Here is a 10,909-nt window from a genome sequence, read left to right as displayed (position 1 = left end):
ATATATAAAAAAAACACAAAAAATAAAACAATATATATATATATATATATATATATATATATATATATATATATATATATATATATATATATATATACATATATATATATATATATATATATATATATATATGTATATATATATATAACCTCGTCAAGCTGAGTTTATATCGACATTGACAACTTACAAATTAAAGTTATGAAATTGTGTTAAATTGTATAAATTGTTTTCACAGAGTAATATCCGTATTCTTCTGAGTATTTGTCTCCATACTTTGCTAAAATACCTAGCTAAATCTAGGTCTAGGTACATGATAGCAAGAGGGTTTGTTTCCAGGCATGAACTGAAAATATCAAAGACTAGAACGTCAAAGCCGAGGTGTAAAATTTATGACAGGGAAAACTGAGCTGGAGATAACACTGCACGTGAAAAATGGAGAAAAAAAATTGTGGTGTCATTTGAAAAGTTACACAGTCAAAATTTAACAGCACTACTTTGGGTTATTCAGGAGGCAATAAGAAGAATAAAATGTGGGTTCATTTTTTCAAACTGTTATTTTCACCACATCATTCATTCACTTATAATTGTAACAGTTTCAAACCAAATATTTAATTTACAAGCTAAATAAATAGTTTAGAAACTAAGTATTTTATAAACTAGATATTTTGTTAGCTAGCTAAATACTTAAAGTTAAGTATTTCCTTATATGCACTGATTACCAAAAGTCGACTATCAAAATAGAAGTTGGGTCATGGAGTCTGACTATAAACTCCTGGTTAGCTGGAGTAGTCACCGTTGCTGTGGATTCATTGATAAACATCTGTAATGCCATTAAAAGAGCTCAACAAATGCTTTAAGTTAAAATGTTAGAGGAAAAGAAACAACGATGACGAGGTGATGTGAGCAACAACTGAAGCGAAACATTAATGCCAGCAGGAGCTAAAGGTTTGCATGACCCAGCTTTTATTTTGGTAGTTCACTTCTGGTTCTCAGCATGTTGCATTTTAGCTGTTTAGCTATGAGTTAAATGTTTAGAGATATGTGGATTGTTAGCTAAACAGCTAAACAGTTTCGGAATAAACATTTAGCTTGTTAGCTCAATATCTAGAATAAAATATTTAGCTAAGTATTTAGCTTAATATTTAGCATCTTAGCTTAATAGAAGCTAAATATTTCCTACCTCAACTATATCTAGCAAAACAGTTTTGCTCAGTTAAATGTTTAGCTAAATATCTGGTTTTCTAGCTAAATATTCAGCTCAGAGTTCAATATGGTATAAGGCTACTTATATAGGTTGTTAGTGGAATTGGTTTGTAAATTAAGCATTTAGTTTGATAATTATTTAGGTTGAAAGTGTGATATAAACTATAAATGAATTCATAAAATGGGAAAAATATGACTGAAAATAAACCCATTTTTTTCTTAGTTAAACTGTTGTAATAATGTGAGTGCTTAAATGGTGAAAATATGACTGTAAAAGAATTAACTCCAATTAAAATAAAAGTTTTATTTGAAAAGTTTTAGTTTGTGTATGAGATGAACATCACATACACAAACTAATTACTATCCCCTGGCATTTCTTTTTTGCATTTTTTTTTGTCTCTTTTTTCCATTCATTCCAAAACCGTGATCTTCTTTTATCATCACTGTTTCTTGGAAAGTCACTACCATTTTAAGTGAGGTAAAGCCTGCATTATTCCCCCGCCCTCCCCTCTCCCTCGCACCGGGCAGTGCCACCTTCTGCAGCCGGAACGGGGCGCGCCTTGGTGGGCGGCCTCTGCGGTGCGGCCGCCTCTGCTGCTGCTGCTCCTGCTCCTGCTGCTGATGCCGCTGTGACTCCATCGCCAGTAGAATCAGGTGGAAGCGCCGTCAAGACACCTGCGCCGTAACCAGCGTTAGACAATAAAAGTCTGGGCGCCAGTTTTGAATAGCCTGAGTTTTACTTTGAAAGGACGGGGAACTCTGAAGCCACGTTTCCTGCCTGGTATCTGGCTTGACAGCAGAGGATGCAGGTGGAGCGACTCGGGCAGGACCGTTCACATCTGTCTTGAAGGAGAAAGGGAGGGAAAGAAAATCTGCTCTGCTCTACGCTCTGGATAAAAAAGAAAGAAAGAAGGAAAGCAAACCCCGTGTTAACTATTCCGAAGGATATTAATAAATCTTGGCTTGTCTGGAGAATAACGGAATTATCCGAAGATACAAGTAAGGACTTTCCCCCCCTTCTTTTTACTGTGGTGACTGTTTTATTTTCTCTGGCTATGAGGATTAGAAAACAGGGCTCTACACATGACACATGATTTTAATTTTTTTTTTTTTTTTTTTTTTTAAATGAATGCGTGCTGTTTTCTAGAATGAAAAAGCAGAACCCAGATGACGCGTAATGGGTCAGTTTTTTTGGAGGAAACCTGCGCTGTGCTGTTTGTTTTTGGCTGCTTTCTAAGTAGACACGCTGAGTTCAGTGTTTGTGTGCGTGAGCGCGTCAATGTGTGTATGTGTGGAGGGAACTGATGGACATGAGTGTTTGGAAACCACGCGTGGTAAGAGTGTGGGGGGAACATTTAGGGAAAAAAAGAATAAGAGCATCCTACTGCGACTGGTGACAGAGAGCAGCTGTGGATGTGTTTACGCAATGTCCAGACGACTTGTGCGGGATTATTCACACAGGTCCCCGACACTCAGTCCGAGGAATCGTTTTCATTTCAGAGCTCTGTGGGTTTAACTGCTGCAGGGATGGATACCGATGATTCTGCTAATCCGTTTAGCTCTCCTTAAAAAAAAAAAAAAAAAAAAAAAAACCCGCATATGATGTACTACTTTAATCTGGAGTGTTTAAGCAAAACTCCTTTTTTTGCGCGCAAATTACTGTCATTTGCACTTTTCGCTTCACAAGTCATGAATTGAATCCTACTCGTAATAATCGTTAAGTCATGTTTCAAACACAGCGCCCTGAATTGTGCGATATGCCAAATTAGGCCACCGGAGGGTAAGATGGTCTCTTTACCAGCTGCGGTCGGTTCCTTTTCCGGAGAAAAAGCACGGCAGTGACCGGGACTCGTCACTGCGTCGGGTTTGTTTGTAAAGTGTCTGGTAAATTCAACCAGCTTCGATGAGTTAGACATGCTCCATACGCAGGACTTTGCCGCGCCGAGGCACGCGACGGCTGCGCCACGGTGTCGCCAAAACGCCCACTGTGATGCGTAACGGTGTCTTCACGCACAATTTCCAGAGCAGGCGCGTGATTACCAACAATGATCGAAGAAAACCTTCTTAGGAAATGAGTTGGGTTTGGATCAGTTGTGCTAAAGAGAAGCGATTGAAGTGAGAAGAGACGGATGGATGGATGGATGGATGGATGGTTGGATGGATGGACGCCACATGATGAAAAGCCGTCTGTTTGCACCGTTTTCAAGCAACACATGATCAGCATGGCAACTTAATCAGAAGCCACACTTTTTTTGTGCAATTTATATGCTGAATTTCTGACCTTGCCCAAATTGTGCTGAGTGGAGATCTGATAACAGCAGAGGAGGTGCTCAGTGTCTGGCTATATCCTGAAATGCATCACAGGAAGGACTTTAAGGAAGCAGTAGCTGCGTTTCCATTACAAATGTGCGCAAAACTTTGTCAGTATTCCGCTAATGTCGAAAAAACACAATTTTGCTATTGTGTTTATGTTTCTTATTTAATACATCAAATAAGAAATATTATTAAAATGACAGGTGAATAGGTTTGTTCACATACCACGTCGTGATCCAGTTACTTCCTGTCCTCTTATGCTTCGTGGTTTGTGCCAGTGACAACATCCGGTTGTTGATCATGTGACTTGAGTGATGCAAAACTGTTTCCAATGCAGTTTTACAACATAAACCAATTTTAATGCAGCCAAAACAACCACCTCTTCCTATCGTCAAATCATTTTATTGAAAAACAAGAGTTTCCATTAAGATCATTTATTTACAAAATGTCAAATTGCATAATTACGCGGTCAATGGAAATGCAGCTGGTGACAATGGAGTTGATGCCAACTTCCTTTCTCGTCATGTATGAAATCCTATTCTAAGTAACAAAAAAAAGCTTCAGTATCAAACCAGCAGTTTATGACCGAACGTCTCCCTTGAAGTAGCATCACTTGAAGTTCTCTCAGATTGTTAAATGTTCCTAAATTTAACTCCCATGTTGATCTTTTGGGGAACACCTGCTCAGGTTCTGATGCAGACACCTTCAGCAGGAGCTGAGCCTGCATGCTATATACTACAGTTCCAGTTTTCCTCTCAGAGGAGCTTTCAGTGCACTTCACAAAAGGTGTTTAACATCGCTTTTGTGGGTTGAGATGAATTATAATAATTGCAAATTTCTCTGCAATTTGAATAAATTGTTATGCAGCGAGAGCAAAGAGTGGATTTGAGGTCCTGTGCTGCTCTTTGTTTTGCCTCAACTTTCTGACATCGGCTTTTCAACGACCTACCTGAATATGAATTTGGTTTTTGTTGGGTTTTTTTTTTATTTTCACCTAAAATGTCATCGTTTGGTATTGAAACACATTGAAGTTGGCATTTTGTATGCAGCTGGGGAGGAAAGAAAAAATCACCTTTTCAACTGTGTGATTTATTCACATCTATCTGGTTCATGTTGTGTGTTACACGCTCTAATGGGCCTGGCCTTCATGTGATGAAAGTGAGACGTTCTGTCTCACATGGTACAACCATAAATCTTGGTTTGTTTTGTTGGAACCTTATGTGGCAGATGGATAGTTTTCAACATTTTTCCACTAATATGTGTCAGGTATTTATATTTAGCCTGCCCCGAGTCAAAACGTTTTGTTGTTCTTAAACCAGCAAGTCTTTTGGGGTGTATCTCTACCTGTTTTGCACATCTAAAGAATGAATATTTTTCTCATTTTAACTCCTAAATACACTTTGATCATTCTCTGGCATATGCCAGAGCTATAGGGCGTATTTGTGTCTCCTACATGACTTTTGGGAAACTACACGTGATTTCTATTGGCCTTCTTTATTTCACTCTTCCGTAAATGACAGATTAGTGGAAATTATGACTAATATTTGTCCTGTTATCAGATTTTCCTTGCCCTAGCCTGATAGGTTCACAGTTGTGTCACTGTCTTTCCCTCAGATGAATAGCTGAAGAGTTCCCTGCATTCAATGCTGGGATTATTCTTCTCTAGCCTACCCCGGCTTTATTTGTGTCCTGTCTCACCATGTCAGGCATACTTTATGGAGAAGTCGGCTGCCTTCATATGCCAGAGCGTATTTGTGAAGGCAGCAAAGATCAAGCTTGCAGAATTGATCTTTTGTTTGTTGTATTGTAATCGTGCGGCTTCTTTATTAAATCATAACTGCATCTTGGATCAAAGTAGACAGGCCACGTCTTCTTCTTTTATTCTTTTATTGACAGGCCACGTCAATAAAAGAATAACTTATATTTGTACATACTTGTACACATACTTGCCGTGTGTGTGGGAATTTGTCACCTGGAGGTGCAGTGATGTTAGAATGGTATGAAGAGTGGAAATCTCGCAACACTCAGCACCTAGGAGCAGCAGGCCTCAGAAATCCACTCCAGTCCCAGTCAGACAGACACCAGACACCCCACAGGATAATCCTTACGGCTGACACAGAAATAGGACCACAGGAAGGCAAAGGTACCAGCCAAGCCCCCCTGACTCAGCATCCAAGGTGCATTGGCCAGTACAGGGTAGGCGTGTTTTGGCATGTTTGATGATTGGGAGCCTATACATCCCAAGAAGGGACAATCCCTGGAACATTCAACTCTCTGGGCAGGTATTGACCTGCCAGAGTTTAGGAGGGGGGGAGGCACCTGATGACTTAGTCCTAAAGAGGTCAAGTGGAAATGATCACCAAAGCCTCACCCACAGCAATTTAATGCCACCAACAGAGCCTTACCACAACACCACCAGAGTTTACAAGACCAACCCCAAACTTCTTTTTGTCCTAACTTCTTGGTTGGATCAGTGCAGAAGCATAGGTAAAACAGAAGAGAAGACTATGTCTAGTCTCCCTAAGCCAATCATCCCTGGGGTGTGTATACTTCAGTGCTGAGCTGAGACCACACTGCATGATTTGTTTGTCCCAGTAAGCTCAGTTCATTTTTGTTAGTCTGTGATCCAGTAGAAGGTCACAGTTTTTGAGTGTGTACCATCCAGTCTTTCAGCTGTGGAACTTCAGACATTCCAGGTCTTTTTTCATTAAATTTGTTTTCAATTTTCTTTTTTTATTAAAATTGAGCTCCACCTCTATGTAGATGGTGTTGTCCTGACGAGCCCAGAGTTAGAAAAGTAACACCTCGTGATCCGTATGTGACACAAACACAATTCAATGGAACAAGCACAAACATGTATGGACCTCATCTTTGGACCATTGGTAATGTCAATTTTCAGCTCCAAATGGGCTCAGTCATTTTTGTGAGTTTTTACAAACAGTAGATCTAAATATTGTAAAGGAGTCACTCTTGTGATGGAACCAGTTAATCCACCTCATAGTGAGTAACCACCAGTCTTCAGACATGATGTCTTTCTCCTGGCTTAGGAGCAAAGTAGGTACTGAAAAGAGGCTGGAACCATGTAACCTTTACTAGTGGGAAATCCAACAACCAAACAGAGCCCAGTTTAGCCATGCTGAGTAGATGCCGGTGAAAAGTTTCCCGAACTGATCCTGCTTTAAACTTCTCGATGACTTTCTCCCTGACCTGTCTGCCGGGTATGTCGGTTTCCACGATGCTGTTGGTTCACCAAAGTTCTCAGTGGTCCTTCGGAGAGCTACAGAGATCAAATTAAACCCACGGAGGTAAAATGAATGATTAGGCAAGCTCTGAATGCAGCTGGTTGGGGTTTTATTCAGGGTTATTAGAGCAAAGACCGCTGAGATAAATGCACACTTCTAAGAGCTTTATAAAACGTTTTGAATACAGTTTTAGTTCCTGTCTTATTTGCAATAATGCACTACTTTTGTTTTGGTCAGTCAGATAAAATTACGAGACTTGTTGAAGTTTGCGGTTGTGACGTGAGAAAACGTAAAAATACAAGGGATGTTGCTGACTCTGGAAAATGCTCTCTGTCCAGCCGGTTGTCTTGACGACCTGCAACCAGTAGCTTTTGAGCACGGCGCCTTATGAGCGGACTATCATGCAAAACAGAGTAGCACCACTTATGGTCAACGATTTGATGGAATCATTTGTGACTGAGATGGGAAAGGATGAGAAACAAAACACCTCGGCGACGATCCTATGAAGCTGTTTAACCTCCCTGCTAAAAAAAAACAAATATGGTGACCGGATTGAGACAAATATCAGTTATTCTGGCAGGAAATTTGTCACTGAATATGTCAAAGTGAGAGCGTCTCTCTTGCAGGCAGAGCCAGAAGAAAAGACAAAAGTTTTCACATGATGACATCGGTTAAATTCAAAGCCGACTTGAGTTTTTTTTTTTTTTTTTTTTTTTTTTTAAACAACTTGTCTGTGGTTCGTCTAATTGAGAAGGAGTTGTGAGACTTTCAGAAATCCTGGCTCCGCGCCACGCACTCCACTGTACTCCACGAAGATTGAGTCATGAATTCATTTATCAGAGCTTGCAAATGCATTTGAATCTTATATGAGGGATTCTCTTTCTTCCCTCAAACGGTTGGAAGTAATGTAATCCCAGCCTCTTTTTATTATATCTGAGTAACCCTAAAAAAGAGAGAGAAAAAGCAAGCTCTGCCACTGAATTAATAAAAATGTGCGTTGTAGCCTCCAGTGAGAACTTGATGTGAAATATTTGCATTACCATATGGCTCAGCTTTGAACAGGTTCAAGTGATCCTTCTTTTTTTTTTTTTTTTCTTGTTCGACGCTACAGCGTTTGTAACGTACAGAAAGCAGATCTAGCTGCTGCATGAATCGGACAGAAAGGCCTCTTGTCTCCCAGCTTTCTTGGCTTCCTCTCAGTTGTCATCTCCCTCAGGTTGCACCCAGTCTAGACCTGAGAAAGCCTTTGACCCCTGGAGTCTTTCGGTGCCAGTTAATGTTCCTGGCGTGGCGGACATGTTTAGCACCTGCTGGGGAGCTGCTTGACCTGAATTACTCCCGCACAGAGGCAGCTGCTGTGGCTGGAGCTTAAAAATATCACACCTTTCCCTCTCATTAGGAAAGGGAACTGTTGATTATGATGATGATGACATATTGTGCTTACCTGAAGAATGGTTCCTCTCAGGGGACAGCTGTGAGAAATGGTGGCCAAATGTTGTGAACTTCGTTCAGCTTCGGTTTGTGGCTGGTGTCCCCCGACCCCGTGACCCTGCATCGAAAAGCAGGTGTAGACCATGGAAAATAAAAGGATGGGTCATATCCATCCACAAAGGGCCGTACAGAACGATTCAGGCCTCTTGAACTTTCCCACATTTTGTCATGCAATTTCATTTTATCTGTTTGAAAGGAGCAGGTAGAAGATACAAGACCTTTCCTGCCCATTTCATACTCAACATTTAAATCTCCAAACACCATAGTAACTTAAATTACTTCCACATTACATGCCACTTAAATCTCACATTCTCATCCTTAAATGTACAATTACTAAAAAATTTTTAAATATCATCAATAGCAGTTTTGGTCTTTGAAACCTGCCAGCAAGGACACGTTATGAGTTAGTGTCATTTATGAGAGACATACTGTAAATGATGTAACGTACCAGGTCAATATGTCATGTTATTCTGGAACTAGACTGTCTAGAAATATAAAGATAAAGGGCAGCAAATGACTAAATGATAATCAAATCAATGATTTAATTTAAAGAAACATTTTTCCAACAGTAAGCCAGATGTTTCCACTGTTTTGCTGCTGAAATGTTCAGTTTTTGCATAATTTTTGTATTTTCTGTAGCATATATTGTTCAGCTTTCTCAGACAAGGTCTCTGTTAGGTTAATATGCTTCTCCTACTTGACCTTCGACCTGTACATGAGTTGTCCAGGGTGTACCCATGTTTTTCAGTAATTGAATTTTGGAGATAGAGAGCAAGTCCCTGAAAGGATTAAAGCGACATACGAAGTAGCCCGTTAGCATCCAGAGCAACATGTTAGCATGCAGATATCGGTTGGTGAGCTATCGTCGTGTTCATAAAGAAATCAAGCCGAGCTGAACTGAAGCCAGTGGGGGGCATCCCTGGGCATACCACCAGCAGAGACCGTCGCGGCTCTTGTTTCTGTTTTCATCTTCGCCACCCACCTTCTGTGTTGCATCTCAGCAGAACAGCTTGGAAGATATGAATGGCGTTTCAGTCATCTGACCCCTGGAGGGCAGCGCTTCAGAGATCCACAAGCTTTTTGTCCGTATATTTAGACGAAAGCTAAAGAGCCTTCTCACCTCTTCCTGCATTATGAAGTGTTGCTATTAATAAACTCACTACGCCTCACCACTTCTCCCTCTCCATTCACTCTCTGAAACCGGGCCTAAAGCTGAGGATGAATGAACGGAGCAACAGGGGGCCACCTGGGGGCGGTTGGAGGTCATGATATTGAGATAGTGTCTGCTGCTGTGTCCATGCAAATGCTCACCCCTCCTCCACGGAGTGATAGGGAAAGAGAGAGAGAGGCATCTATTCCACAAGCCACAATCGTTGCACGGAGACCTCCATGGCTAATTAAAATAAAAAATAAAAGGTGGTTCTGCTTCGTTTTAGTGCGGTAAACTCAGCGAACCTTAATCAGGCCTCCCTTGCCATCGTTGCTTCGGGTGTTTTTGCCGATGTGTTTGCAGACGGGACGCAGCGAAGAGCAGGGAGCGTTTCCCTCGATGGGACTCTCACACGGAGAGCCAAGGACGTCGGCTGAGCACAGAGGGTCAAACAGTTACCCAGCGCCGTCCTCTCTGCTGTAATGAGCTCATAATAGAGAAGCGCCGTAGAATGATGAGCGCTGACACAGTTTTTAGTAGTTTGGTGTCCACAAAATAAAAAATACATTTAAAAAAAAATTTAGAAGATAAGAAAAAAACAAAAAAAACATTGGGCACTCAGCCTCAATCCCACTTTGCTTTATTGCTGTTTTTGGAGTTCTGCGTTTTTGGCTTTCAAGCACCAACTATTTTCATCTCGCTTATTGAATTGTTAATTTTTCTTTGTGGAATAAGTGCTGCTGCTCCAGCTTTTAGTAGCCTCTCTAATGTTGATGTATATCCCCCCAGCCCCACCTCCTCACCCCTTCTTCGTCCCTCTCTCTCTCATTGTCCTATTTGTCAGGAGCAAATTAAGCCCTGTGTCACAATCATGGCGATCTGCCACTTGGGCCGCCACTTTACACGTTTGAAAAGGAGAAAATGCAGAGATGAAATGTGTGAAGGCTAAATGTGTCAGAATAATGGGAAAAAGAGGTGGAGGTGGGGGGGTTTGAGAGGTGGAGGGGTGAGGACAGTTAGAGAGCGTCGCTCGGCTGTTCCAGTCCAACCAGCAGCTTGGTGAGACTGACTGAGTGGTCGCTAAGGTGTCTAGGTGCTTGCTTCTGGTTGCTGAAGGTGGATCAGTTATAGTTAGTCACCCTGAATGAGGCCTGACCAAAGTTCAAACGGTACGATTACTCATTTCTCTGAATTGTTGCGAGGATTTATCTAGGCCCTGTTCACATGACGATGGCAGGCCAGCGAAACGGCCAGTCGTTTACACGGTAACCACGTCTGTGTGAAAAATGATGACGTGTGCGTTATGCATGACTGGTTTTCAACAATGGCTACTGCTTTCTACTGCTGACAGAAATTCCTGTGTTCAACCGCACTAGCTTGTGTTGAACATAAAATGAACATAATCATAATCAGGTGATTAGAAATATGCCAGAATTTGAACTAATTTTGATTAAAATGAGTATATAATATCTATAGAATCAATAGTGTAAAATATTCATTAAAAATGTTA

At 41.0% G+C, this 10,909-nt stretch overlaps 1 long non-coding RNA gene across 1 annotated transcript; it reads left to right on the top strand.

Annotated features, from left to right (window-relative positions):
• The first annotated feature begins 6,275 nt into the window (after positions 1 to 6,275).
• On the top strand, positions 6,276 to 9,647 carry LOC106943539 (uncharacterized). The gene is made up of 2 exons (XR_001423937.1): positions 6,276 to 6,439; positions 6,564 to 9,647. It is a non-coding gene; the product is annotated as an uncharacterized LOC106943539 (long non-coding RNA).
• Positions 9,648 to 10,909: the final 1,262 nt, after the last annotated feature.

The sequence above is a fragment of the Poecilia latipinna genome, unplaced genomic scaffold, assembly GCF_001443285.1.
Source record: "Poecilia latipinna isolate Pla-1442-1.1 unplaced genomic scaffold, P_latipinna-1.0 Scaffold5442, whole genome shotgun sequence".
Classification (NCBI taxonomy): Eukaryota; Metazoa; Chordata; class Actinopteri; order Cyprinodontiformes; family Poeciliidae; genus Poecilia; species Poecilia latipinna.
Note: the sequence above shows the minus strand (reverse complement) of the source record. Positions and strands in the feature narration are given on the sequence as shown.